Below are 13,638 nucleotides of genomic sequence, written 5' to 3' on the forward strand. Positions count from 1 at the left end.
GCCAAACTAGTCAATAAAGAGCATCCTGATGTATGCGTCTTTGCTGTCCAGTTGTTCCAGGGCTTTGTGTAGAACCAGTGAGATGTGAAAAGCAATTTGGAATGCATCCATATCACTACTCACAGGAGCTGATATGCTTCAACACCAACTCAAAACACTTCATCACTGTGAATGTGAGTGCCACTGGTCTGTAGTTATTTAGGCACTTTTCCACACTCTGATTGAGCACAGGTGCAAATCTGGTCTGCTTGAAACAGGTAGATACTACACCATGTTGGAGTGAGGTGTTGAAGATATCTGTGAATACATTGGCAAGTTGGTAAGCACAGGTTTTCGGTACTCAGCCAGGTTATCTGTCCGGAAGCTTTCCTGGGATATACGTCATCCTCTGATACTGACAGTAGAAGATCATCAGGGGAGATGGGGGTTCGCAGTAGTTCTTGTGGTCAAATCTGGTGTAGAAGGCATTTAATTCATCTGGGAGTGAAGCTTTGATGTCTGGTACTGCATCAGATTTGGTTATTTCGACCATACCACAGTTGTTGGGCATCCTTTGTTGCTTCCATTCTGGTCTGGAATCTCCATTTCACTCAGGAGATGGCTTTTCATAGGTTGTACTTGCACCTTCTGTTGTGTTCTGGATCTCGGAACTTAAATGTCTGCGATCTGGCTCTCAGCAGATTCCAAATGTGATTGTTCATCCAGAGCTTCTGGTTGTGGATATACACTCATACACAGCTGTTTTGATCAAATATGTGACGGCCCTGGTGTAATCATTCAGGTCCTCAGCTGAGTCTTGAACACTGCCCAATTCACTGACTCGGGGTAGTCCTGTAACCGTTCTTCAGCCTCCCGTGACCACCTTCTGGCTGCCTTGATCTCTCTTTTTAGGCTCTGTCTGTATGAAAACAGAGGGAGCACAGGCAGAGAATCTAACTTGCCAAAATGCAGTCCATGACAGAACGTTAGGCCTAACTTGGTGCAGCAGGTGTGCTGGGACCTCTGGTCCAGTAGGTTACGTGCTGATGGTCATATGGCAGGGTTTTCCTGAGACAGGCCTTGTTAAAGACATCAACTATGATTTGTAGAGCATTGGAGTGGTCTGACTCTCTGTGGAGACCTGATATCTTATGTGATGTTGCATGTATTTATTTTCTCTTTCAATTTAATTCACTTTATTTACTCTCATTGGTTTCTTTATGTATTTTTCAGCTGCAACCTTTAAGAATTTGGTGCATTTCTACATGGTGCAATATGTGAGATAATAAACTCATCTCACCTTAAATGATGATCTACCCGACCTGGTCGTTTCTCTCCACGAACACTGCCCGTCCCACCGAGTCCCTCCAACTTTTCTCTGCTCCAGATTCCAGCATCTACAACTGATCGATAGTGACCAGGGGGATCCACAGGGGAGACTTTGTCACGGAAACTCAGCAGGTCACGCAGCAAAGAGATATAACCAATGAATCAGGCTTGAGTCCTTCGTCAAAGTGTGTGGAGAAAGCAGGCAGGTGGGGGTGAAGCACAGGCCAACAGAATCAGAATTTATTGTCATGAACATGTCACGAAATCTGTTGTTTTGTGGCAGCGTCACGGTGCAAATATCACAATAAATTACATTTAAAAACAAAGAAATGAATGCAAAGGATATAAAGTGAGGTAGTGTCTGTGGTTCATTGTCCATTCAGAAATCTGATGGCAGAGGCAAAGAAACTGTTTTTGTACCATTTAGTGTTTGTTCAGGCTCCTGTACCTCCTTCCTGATGGTGGCTGTGTGATGAGGCCATGGCCTGGGTGGTGGGGGTCCTTGAGAATTAAGGCTGCTTTCTTAAGACACCACCTCTTATAGACGTCCTCGATGGAGTGAACACTGATGCCCGTGATGGCACAGGCCTAGTTCACAACTCTCTGCAGCCTTTTCCCTGTCCTGTGCATCTGTACCACACAGTGATGCAACCCATCAGAATGGTCTCCATGGTACACCTGTAGAAATTGGCAAGAGTTTTTAGTGACATACCAAATCTACTCAAACTCTTCACAAATTATAGCTGTTTGTGAGCCGCCTTTGTGATTGCATTGGACTGCCAGACACATCTTTAGAGATGTTGACACCTAGAAATTTGAAATTCTTAACCCTTTGCACTGCTGACCCCTCGATGAAGTCTGGATCGTTGTAACATTGTAGACAAACAGCAACAGAAATTCACCAAGGTAACATTATAGTTTTTTAAAACACTATATTTATTAATAACTACTATTAATATAACACATTAGTCAAATCAAACCCAACTATGCACAAAGGTACGTGTGTGTGTAAGAGAGAGAGAGACACCTGAACAATTACCACTTCAGCACAATTCTGGAAATTAATTCCTAATTTCAGTCTTAGTTTAAACTGATGCACAGAAGAAATCTCAAAGGAGGTGGGAGAGACTAACCCCTTTTCCACTGGCACTGTGTCCCAGGAATTAAATGGGAACTTACTGGGTCAGGATCCAGTGGAAAAGGAACATTGTCCGAATGTCGGCATCAAATAACGTAATTTCACACCTCTACCTCTACTCATATCTCTGGCATTTGCTGACGCTGGCGTGTTGATAAGACCAGTGGAAAAGGGACAGCAGAAAGTCACCCCTTTCCAGTTGAAGGTAGAACACTCCAATCCCCAGGGATGAGTGTGTTCAGTGGAAAAGCAATTAGTGTCCCAGTTCAGGGTGGCACAAAGGGCTTCCTATCCCAGGACCCTGCATGGCCAATTAACTGAGATGCCAGTGGAAAAGGAGCTACTGAGTGACTGAAAACTCACAAATCCTTGTCAAGTTGCTTGAATATCATTTTGTACGAATGGTTGTCATAACTCCCCCTTTCCTTGGGTAGGGAAAACGAAATGCGTTACTTCCTCAATGCTTCCAAAACCCAGATCCGGATCAATCGAAATGATTTTTCCTTTGGCCTCAGAGGGACTCAATAATTCCCCTGACTTGGAAATCAGTTCAATTGTCAATTTTCACACAGAGTCATTCCAGTTCAGTGTTCATGAGATGGCTCCTGGTCAATAATGAAATGCTTTCTCTTTCTGTGTTCCCCTCACATTGACTCTCTCACCACCTGTGTCCCTGGAAAAAAGCAACAAATGTTCTTTCACCTCATCAAAGTAGCAAATTTGGGTCCAGTCTGTACTATTTGTTTTCATCCAGCCTCTCCACAGCTGTGAATGTTTGCAACCTGTACTAGCCCTGAGAGTGAGATTCACACTAAATGAAATTTGGAGCACATAATGTGTCCTGATTTCCTCCTCCTGAAACTCCAAAAAGTTTGTTGGTGTGACACCCCTCAACTAGTCCATCTACCTCATTCCTGTTCACTTCCTCATTGCCATTTGTGGTTCTGCCGACTGCCGGGGTGTCATTGGCACATCTGTAGATGGGATTTTAATTGTGCCTGGCTCCATAGTCACGGGTGTCAAGCGTGTAGAGCAGTGGGCATACATCCTTGAGGAGTGCCTGTGTTGATGACCAGTGAGGAAGAGACATCGGTTCCAATTTGTACTGACTGTGGTCTTCTCATGAGGAAGTCAATGATCAATTTGCAAGCGGAATGGGTGCAGAGGCGTAGGTTCGGGAATTTGTTGACCACTCCAGAAGAGGTCATACTGCAACTGCTGTGCAGGTCTGAGGGGCTGGCCATCTTAGAGGTGCAGTTCACCGGAGCACCATCTCTGTAAAAAGGCAAAATAAACAAGTGGGATGAGATGTCATAGGTGGATGGCCTCTGGTTTCTCCAGCATGGTGGTGCATTGCAATCTCAGTGTCTGCAGATTTTCCTGCTTAACCACAGTTGTTTTTTTTTTAAAATGAGAGTATGATTGAGTAAAGTCCGATTGAAGTGAAAACACAATGAGAAAAATGACCAAAGGAACTGCTCTGATGAACCATCCAAGACTCTCATTTATATAAAACAATATTTATGAATATTAATTAAATACTTGTCCTGCATATGTATTGTTTGTCTGTATGTGTGTTAAGCCTGGTTGTGTGTCTGTATGTTTTGCACTGAGGACTGGAGAACACAGTTTTATCAGGTTACACATTTACAATCAGATGACAATAAACTAGACTTGACTAAATCCATCTTGTCCATTGATTTGTCTAAATATTTCTGAAACATTGCCTCAACCAATCCTCCAGCCACTCAATTCATACACTCAACACCCTCTCTGTGTAGAAAAAAAAATGTATCCCTCAGGTTCCTGATAAATCTTTGCCCCCTCACCATAAACCTATCCTCTGGCTACTGATTCCCCTACTCAGCCTGACCCTCCCCCCCACCCCCCAACTGAGTGGCTGCCCCTGACTGCAACAACACATTCCACTTCGAACAAATTCCCATGACCTGGGCATCGGGCAGACCTGGTTGCACCCTGTATTGGTTGGAGGAGAAGGGTTGAACTAGTTCCTGGCATTTCACCCTGGTGTCTCAGAAGATGGGAGGACTTAGAGAGCTCTGTACCATTCTGGAAGCAGGTAAATGGTCTCTCCCTTGAGCAAATTCATTGGTGTAGCATCAATTAACACCTTACTGCACTTGGAGCAGGCGAAGGGCCTCTCGTTGGTTTGTATCCTCTGGTGGAAGATGATACTGCTGTACTTGGTACAGGTGTGCCTATCCTCTACCCCTCCACCCTGGCCAGTCAACCGGGACAAGGACATACCCAATGTGGCCCTCATCATGATGACTACCTTTATGTCTGACTGCATCAGGCTGCGTATGGAACCAAAGTACAAGGACACTAAGGCTGCTACGTGCTAAGGTTCTACTGGTCCCAGGTGTTGTGAAGGATGGGTCTGGCCTCATTGCTGTGCAATGTCCCAGTCAGCTAGACTTTGCCGCTCCTCGTATCCTTCATGGAAAGGTTTTTCCATAAAAATGCAAATGTCTTCATCTGATCAGACTCCCAGAAGGTTTAATGTAAATATTAAGAGCAAGAGGGGAAGGAGGGAGAGAATAGAGGAATAGAGACCATATTGAATTTTGGACAATAGAGACCATATTGAATTTTGGACAATAGAGACCATATTGAATTTTGGACAAAGCCCCTTTGCCTGTATTTGGTACATTACATCCTGAATGTCTTCTGCACATGGACATTGAACCATTGGGGAAGGGGGGTGGGAAGAAAGGCAGAGAGGAGAGGGGGGGGGAGAGATGGAGAGAGAGAGAGAGAGAGAGAGAGATAGGAGAGAGAATGAGGGAGAGAGAGTGGGAGAATGAGGGAGAGAGGGGGAAAGATGGAAAGAGAAAGGTGGGAGAAAAAGAGAGAGAATGAGAGAGAGAGAGAAAGGTGGGAGAGGGGGAGAAGGAGAAAGCGAGAGGAGGGAAAAGGAGAGACAATCGAGTTATGTGTGTGTGGAATGGATGGGTTTGGGGACAGAGCCTAGTTGTGCGAACAAGGTTTGATCCTGGGAAGGTTCAGTATTGCATTGGTTCAGTATTCAGCATGCCCTCGCCCACCCAGTCCCATAGAGCCATGCACAACTCCTGTCGCTTCCTTCAGCTCGCCCACGGGAATTAGCAGGTTCAGACTCTCCTGCTTGCCGTCATCAAAAACCTATGTGATAGAGGAAAGGAAGTTTGGAAGCCCATTCTGTCTGTAGCTTTAGTGCTGTTCAATTTGGCATGAAAAGTTCTGCTGATCCTCTATGCCCTTCTGCGAGGATGTGACTGAGATGACCTCTTCCATAAGGCTGTGGATCACATAGCTCTGTCTGTGATCACAGAGCTCCGATGGCATAGGGAATACTTACAGTGGTATGTGAGTGGAAAGAAGAAGGTTGAGAACCACTGCCCTACAGTGTACCTGTTCAGTTTAAAATAAGGGGGTGTCTTGGTCAGTTCATAGTCGAGCTTATACCAATTGTTAAACATTCGGGTGTTTTTATAATATTCAAAGTCCAATTAGAGAGGCATTTCCAGACCTGATGTTCCATCTGATGAAATGGTATTAACCGAGGCTCCGATAGCTCAATGGTTAGAATGCTGGTAAACCAGGGGTCACGAGTTCGTTCCTCGCTGGGGCCTCATCTCTGTAAGGGGCGCTGGACAAAGTGGCATCTCTCTGCCTTACAGTTGGCAAAGTTAAAGTATTATATGTATGTTACATTCTAAATGTAGTATTACATGCCAATAATGGAACCAACCTTCACCTTTACTATTAGGGGCACTCCCTGACATCTGTGGGTTGGTAATTGGGTGCAGGCCCCGCAATAAGACACATTCCTTTTCAATGTACACTAGGGACATATCATTCATGCCATTCTCATTTAGACCATAAGGATCGTGAACCTACCTTGAGATTTAATTCTATACATCCTTTCATGTTAAGTACCACTAATAGGAAAATCAGAAAAATGACAAGAGCACCCTAAAAGACCATGAGGATTCACTGCAGCCATTCATTTGTATTGTCCTCTAATCTCTTTGGCTTTTTATCCATTTCTACTGTTGGCAGAGTCCGGTTATTCTTCTTTGGAACCAATCCCTTTACAGTCTGTGTGATGAATCCAACGAGGCTGTCCTTCTACCAGCACTGCCATTGGAGTTGTTAGTTGCACTTGGATGGGGGCCTTCCACCATAGTTGCACTGACCCCAGTTCTTGATCAGGACGTAGTCTCCTGGCTTAAGCCGGAGTTGACCTTTTTCCCTCTCTTCCAATTCCTCACGATCGATGAGGTGTACCTGCAAATGTAAAACCTGAAGTACATTAGTTAGTTCTTTGACAGACTGAATTAATTCTTCTCCCAGGGACAGCAAATCACATGCTGCGATTTTACTGGACTGTGTTCCGCAAGATGTCCGCAGGAGTCGCCCATGGATTATCTCTGCAGGTGAGGTCGTGGAGTGACCTGCCTACCGCCAATTTAGTTCAGTTTCCTCCGTTAATTTAATGAGTTTATTTTTCAACATTCCATTAGCCTGTTCCACAATTCCTGTTGCCTGTGGATGATAGGAGCACTGCAATTGTTGCCGACTATCCAATTGATTACACGGTTCCACGTTTATTTTAGCTACAAAATGAGGACCGTCGTCTGAACTTATTGTCCTGGGCATACCAAGCCGGAGTATAATTTCCCATGATAGTATCTTTACCACAGTTAGAGCAGTATTGTCCGTGGTGGGAATTGCCTCCATCCAACAACTAAAAACATCTATTATTATTAAACAACGTTTATCGTTATGGACACATGGTAACTCGATAAAATCAAGTTGTAAGCACGAAAATGGTCAATCTGGCAAGGGCATTTGTCCTGGGGCCGAAGATATCCCCTTCCCAGGCTTATTTTTTTTAACATATCATACAGCCTTTCTCTCTGCTGCCTGTTTTGGATGGCATCATGTTTGCAATAACACTTCCTCCATTCCCTCCTTGCCAAGATGGGTACAAGAATGAATTAATCAAGCAAACAAGAGTGTAAAATACATGTGGTACACATATTTGACTGACTGGTGTTATCCACAATCCAGTGGTTGGATGGGTCTTACATCCCATCTCAACCCATGACTGTTGTTCCCTGGCTGGGGCATCCGCCTACCACTGTTTTATCTGTGACATGCCTGGAATTGCTGGGCTATTGGTTCATTCGCTGGCAACTTCAGTGGGAACTTCAAGAATGTGAGTGGTGCTCCATCTGCCATTGGATTGCTCTGAGTGAGAGGGTCTGTTTCATTAGTATGGGTTTCATACTTGACAAAGGCCTATTTCCTTGGAAGGTTCATTGCTTTGAGCAGATTATGGACATAAATGCCTTTTTTGGATAGATGTACCTACTGCCATCAAGAAGTCCCTAGACTGCCATAATGCACCAAAGTTGTGAGCCACCCCCAAAAGCATACTGAAAGTCTGAATGAATGACTGCGGTCTGGGTTTTGGACAAGTGAAGGCAAATGGTTCTACTTTCTGTGCAGATACTGGTTGTGCAAAGGCTGCTGCCTCAATCATTGCTGTTCTTGATGCTTCAATAACAAATGAGTTTGATCACCTTCATTAATTGTGTACCTGCTGTAAATCAGCATAGAAATTAATAGGGTTCTGTCCTGGTCTCTGCATAACTCTTTTCCATTTTTCTGTCTCATCTGTAATGAGAATAGTCTCACAAGGAGATCTTGTGGGGTAGCCCCATAAATATTGCAGGTCCTTCGTATTATTACAAGTTCCTGTTTTATTTAGTGAGTGTCCCTTTGGGGGCTGGTGCAGGCTGCAACCATTCACAGTTTTCACAAAATTTACAGACTGCCTGCACCATCAGGTCCAAACTATAAACAAGGTTGATGCTCTCAACTAAAGACCATGTAATTTTGTCTTCATATGCAGTATTTGTGAAATGGGGTGGGGAGGGGGTGAAATGGGAGGGGGTGGAATTGGACTCGTCAGTGAAGCTTGTATATAATTGGAGAATGTAGTGTTTTTTTTAAACTTTATTTAAAATTTTATGACATGAATAAAATAAAAATTACATTTAAAGAAATAATAAAAAATAAGATAATAAAAATTAGAATACTACATCATTAAACTACACAAATTAACCCCCCCCCAATAATTATAACACAACATTAATCATCTAATTTAAAATTAGTCCAACCCTCCCCCCAAAATAAAGAGTGAAGAATTAATTAACAATATTGGAAACAAAATAGAAAAAACCCCACTTACAAAAAATGGATAAAACTTAACAACAAAAAAAATCAATACTAAAATAATACTCTTAAACATATATTTAAATCAAACATAATACATGTATTTAACAAATGAAATCCACTTTAAAACTAAGTTCAAATATTAAAATCATATATCAACCACATATCTGTTATTCAAAAAAATAATAATTAATAATACATAAATACAGAATTTCCATTAATACCAAGTTTCCTTTATAATTAATTGAGAGAACAAAAACATCCCTTAGAAAAACAATCAGATAAACTTTTTATTCCCTTCCCCTCCCCTTATATAAAAAAAGAAAAAAAGAAAAAAGTTCAAACTCATAAAATTCTCCATATTCTTCATTCATAACATCTTCAAAATTCTCTATCGAAATTAACTTAATTTTATTAAACTCTTCTCCCTCAATGTATTTGTACTTAATTTTCTTATTTTTCTTCTTATCACCTTTCCCCTCATCTTCCTCTTCATCTAATTCAACATCCTCAATTTTTGACTTATTATCTTCTGTGACATCATCCTCTTAAAAAAGAAAGAAAAAAGAGAAACCCCCCCCCAAAAAAAGAGAAAAAAACCCTCCTAATTCCCTCTCAATTACAATCAGAAAACAAAAAGAGTTAAAAAAAATATTTATTTTAAAAAAATAATAAAAAACCTTCACTTCTTAACCCAAAAATTAAAAAGAAAAAAAAAACCAGGTCGGAGGTCACAACTACCTCCTTCTGTTTAAACCGCCCAAAGCGGTAACTCCCCCAAAATATTGGGTGTGAGATAACTCACAGGTAGCTGATGACTTCTGGAAACTAGTGCCCACCCAGTTCCCTCTCCCAACTCCCATTTCATTAAACTATCATCATTATTTAAACTATTTAAACTCTTCTCAAAAAAAAGATAAAAGATTTATTTTTTAAAATCAACGTTACCACTTCGGTCACCATTGCTTCCATTTCTTTTAAAAAACTGGATCCCACCTTACATCTCTACTCTCTTTGGAGACCTTGAAGGACTACATCGTTCCTGAAACTGCATGATTGGTAGAGACTGAGCAAAGTCCATAACCTCTTTAGGATTGTCAAAGAACTTTGGCTAATTTCCATCCTAAAAAATATTCAGTACTGCAGAATACCTGAATGTTCCCTTATGTCTTTTTTTCCACAACCGTTCTTTCACAGAATTAAATTTGCATCGTTGAAACATAATTTCTTGACTCAAATCTTGATAGAAGAAAACAGGATTATTCTGAACCATCAAAGGAGATCTATTTTGCTGGGCATTTCTAATAGCCGTACGTAAAATTGTCTCTCTGTCACAATAGTTTAAACAACGGATCAAAACAGATCTTGGATTCTGTCCTGAAAAAGATTTTCTTCTTAAAACTCTATAAGCACGTTCCAGTATTAAACCTTCAGGAAATTTATCCTGTCCTAACACTCGTGGAATCCATTCAGTAAAAAATTTTCTTGGATCTGGTCCTTCTTTGCCTTCTGGCAAACCAACAATTTTCACGTTGTTCCGTCTAGATTGATTCTCCAAATAATCAACCTTTTTTGCTAAATTTTTATTTTGGATCTGCAATGTTTCAATTATTCTATTTTCATCTTGCAGTTGATCCTGTGCATCGACTAAACCTTGATCACACATTTCAAATCTTTCAATGGTTTCAAGCTTAAAAGCTCCATTAATGACTTCCGCCATCGCATTAATCTTGGAAATAAACAGGTTCACAAAATTAGCTAAGTGACTCAATACAGAATATATCTTATCTTCAAGATCCTTACCAGACATTTCAACAGAAGTAGATTCAGGCATAATGGGGTCTTGCTGTTCCTTAGAGACCACGGGATCTTCTGTCCCTTCCCTTAATTTAGTATCTTTTCTAGCAGTTTGACTTTGTATAAAAATCCCTCTCAAAGTCCCCCCAGCAATGCCAGGAGACTGAAGATCAGAGTTATCTTTAAGCCAAATCTTTTTAATCATCTTCACTGAATCGATGTCTGGAAAAACCGTTGTAATTGAAGATGCATTTTGCAGCGCCACCACTATAGCAGTCGAATGACAACTCTTTAACTCTCCAGCTGGTGGCGCCCCAGCTGATTCAACTGTCAAAGCCTCAGCAACAACACCTGCAGTGGCCACGGTGCGAAACACTGGCACCCGTCCAGCCCCTTGTTCTGAAAGCTGTTGAGTGTGACCTTCAGAGAGCCTCACCGGCTTAAAACGAAGCTTCAATGCCGAACTCTGCACGTCCTCCTCTGGCTCCATTCTACGTTGAGACCTGGCTTCTTGTAAACAAGTAGGCTCAGACAATTTCGGAAAATGTAGTTTTTTAACAGTCTGTTGATATTTTCTTTTACCTTTTTTTGCATATAAACCATTAGGCACTAATCCAACACCTCTTATTATTTATAAACTTTTAAAAGAACTTTAACGGGCACTTAAAGACAAAACAATAAATCAGAGTCAGGAGAGGTCTGGAAGGCACGTCTGTTCCCTACGCCATCTTGCCACGCCCCCCGTGTGTTTTTTTAAATTATGGATTGTTGACACTGTTTAAGTTTGAAAAATTATAAATAAAATATTTTAAAAAACTAAGACCAAGAACAATGGTTGTTTATTCAGCAAAAGTAGATGGTGAGAGAGGGTCATGTGATTCTGAGTCATGTGATTGGGACACTTAAAGAAATAGAATTCGGTATTGATCAGCCAGTGATATGATAAACCCAGAGGTGGAATGACTCTGGGTGGAAATGGACATTTCTGCTGATTCTCCTCATCAGGGGAATTAATGAACCACTGGTGCCCATTGTAATGGTCATTTTAATTAACTAATATCTTGGTAAAGGAAGCAGGTGAATTCCTGAATTGGATTGTGACTGTTGTGATAGTCATTTTGACTGACCCGTGCCTGGTTTTGGAAGCATTGTGGAAGTCACATTTTGTTTCCCCTACACAAGGAAGAGGGGAGTTGTGACAACCATTCGTATGAAAGGATATTGCTCTAAAGCAACTCAACAAGGATTAATGAGTTTTCAGTAATCTGAACACTCAGTCGCTCACCTCCTTCATAATTATTTCTGGGTGTCAGTTTAAAAGACTGAGTTTCAACATAAGATTTCTCAGACTGAACTTTGAGAATGTTTTTCCTGAATTGTGCTTAAGCTGTAATGGTTTGGATATTCCACACATACACGTGCACACACACAACTATATTCACACACAGTTGGGGTAGATTTAAGTGAGATGTTATATTAGTAATTATTAATAAATATATTGTTTTAAAAATAATACTGCTTTAGTGAATTTCTATTGCTGCTGGTCTGTGACATAACAGCATGTATTCACAAAAACCCACTGGATCCTTTTTCCTATCTCGGGTTTGGTTGGTGATAACAAACATTTCTTGGGGTTTCCAAGGGGTATAGACTCACATTGTCTCATTTTGGCCAATGGCTCCTGTACAAGGGTTGGCTACAGATTGTAAAGGGAAATTATGTTTGACTGGACCCTGTGAATCCTCTGAGACTTCTCCCTCTCAGGTATTCTCAGTCCCTTCCACTGGCTTGGCCTGCCTCCTCACCCAGGGGCTGTGTTTTCACTGATTCTGCAATGATAAGAATTGGATTGGACCTGGGAGGCTGACTCAACAATTCCCACTGCCTGGGAAATGGGGCCACAACAGCTGGAAATATCCTGATAGTACAGCAGATTTAATGGTGCTGTGGGGTGAGGGCATCAGAGGTCATCAGTGATGAACAGAATGGCTATTCCAGAACCACTGGCATCACTGAGGGGTGTGTGGACCGCACTAGGTGACACTATCAGAAGGGGTGACACCAAAAATGACAGTCTATAAAATTTTCTGCAGTTTCAGCAGAAATTTATTATTTTTTATAAAAATATTCCTGTAATTATAACAACAAAAACATTTTTTATAAGTCCATCTTACATATATCAATAAGCCTAAAACTCTATGCTAATTTTCCTTTTGAACCTTCTAATGCATTCTGGTCAGAGTCCCCTCCCCCCCCACCCCGCTGCCACTGGCCACCCTGAACATACAAGGAGCACACACCTGCTTCTTCTATGCTCGCTAGACTCATTGGTGGGGGGGGGGGTGGGGTGGGGATGGTGACACCATGAGTTACTGCACTAGGCCACACTAACTCTAGTGATGCCACTGTCCTGACACATCATACGAGCCTAAAATCTTTTTATCATGAACGTTTAGTTGTTTAATCATGGTTTTCTCCTGCCTCTCCCTCTCTCATTTTTTTCTCCCATCCATCCATTCACATTGAGCCTTAAGGGTTTCCTGTCAGCCGTACAGACCCTTTCTTACATTCATTGTCTCTCCAACACTCCAGCATTTTATCATTCCACCTTCTTTTTGCCCCTTAGTCCCACAAATTTATCAGTGTTTTCCACTTTTATCCTGCATCTTTTCTCCACAACAAATTTCATTGTCTTTTCACATTGTTCAACATCCCACATTCCCCCTATTGGCCAAATGTTTGGTTAATACTTAACACATTTTTCATAGATTTTTCTCATCTCCCAGGTGCATATTACACATTGCTTGAACAGCCGTTCCATTAACACTTTTGACCCATTTCTCTATTCCATACTTTCACAAAAAAATGTTTTCCACAGTATGTTTTCTCTACATTTGTTCCTACATAAATTTTCTTGTCTGCCTTATAGGCAGTTGCTGAACAATTCTTCAAACCTACTCTAAATTAAAATTCCTTTTGAAAACAATCACTGATTACCAGTTTTCCAAAATACTGAACAGTATAAGACTTTCACTGACCTTTGTTCTTCTGGTGTCTACTTTGGACGAGGGACCATGCTGATCAGATCAACCAAAAAAGGGGATTCAAGGGATCCTCAGGCACCTTGGTTTCCACCTGGTCTACCT

Source organism: Narcine bancroftii, chromosome 5 (assembly GCF_036971445.1).
Source record: "Narcine bancroftii isolate sNarBan1 chromosome 5, sNarBan1.hap1, whole genome shotgun sequence".
NCBI classification, from domain to species: Eukaryota; Metazoa; Chordata; class Chondrichthyes; order Torpediniformes; family Narcinidae; genus Narcine; species Narcine bancroftii.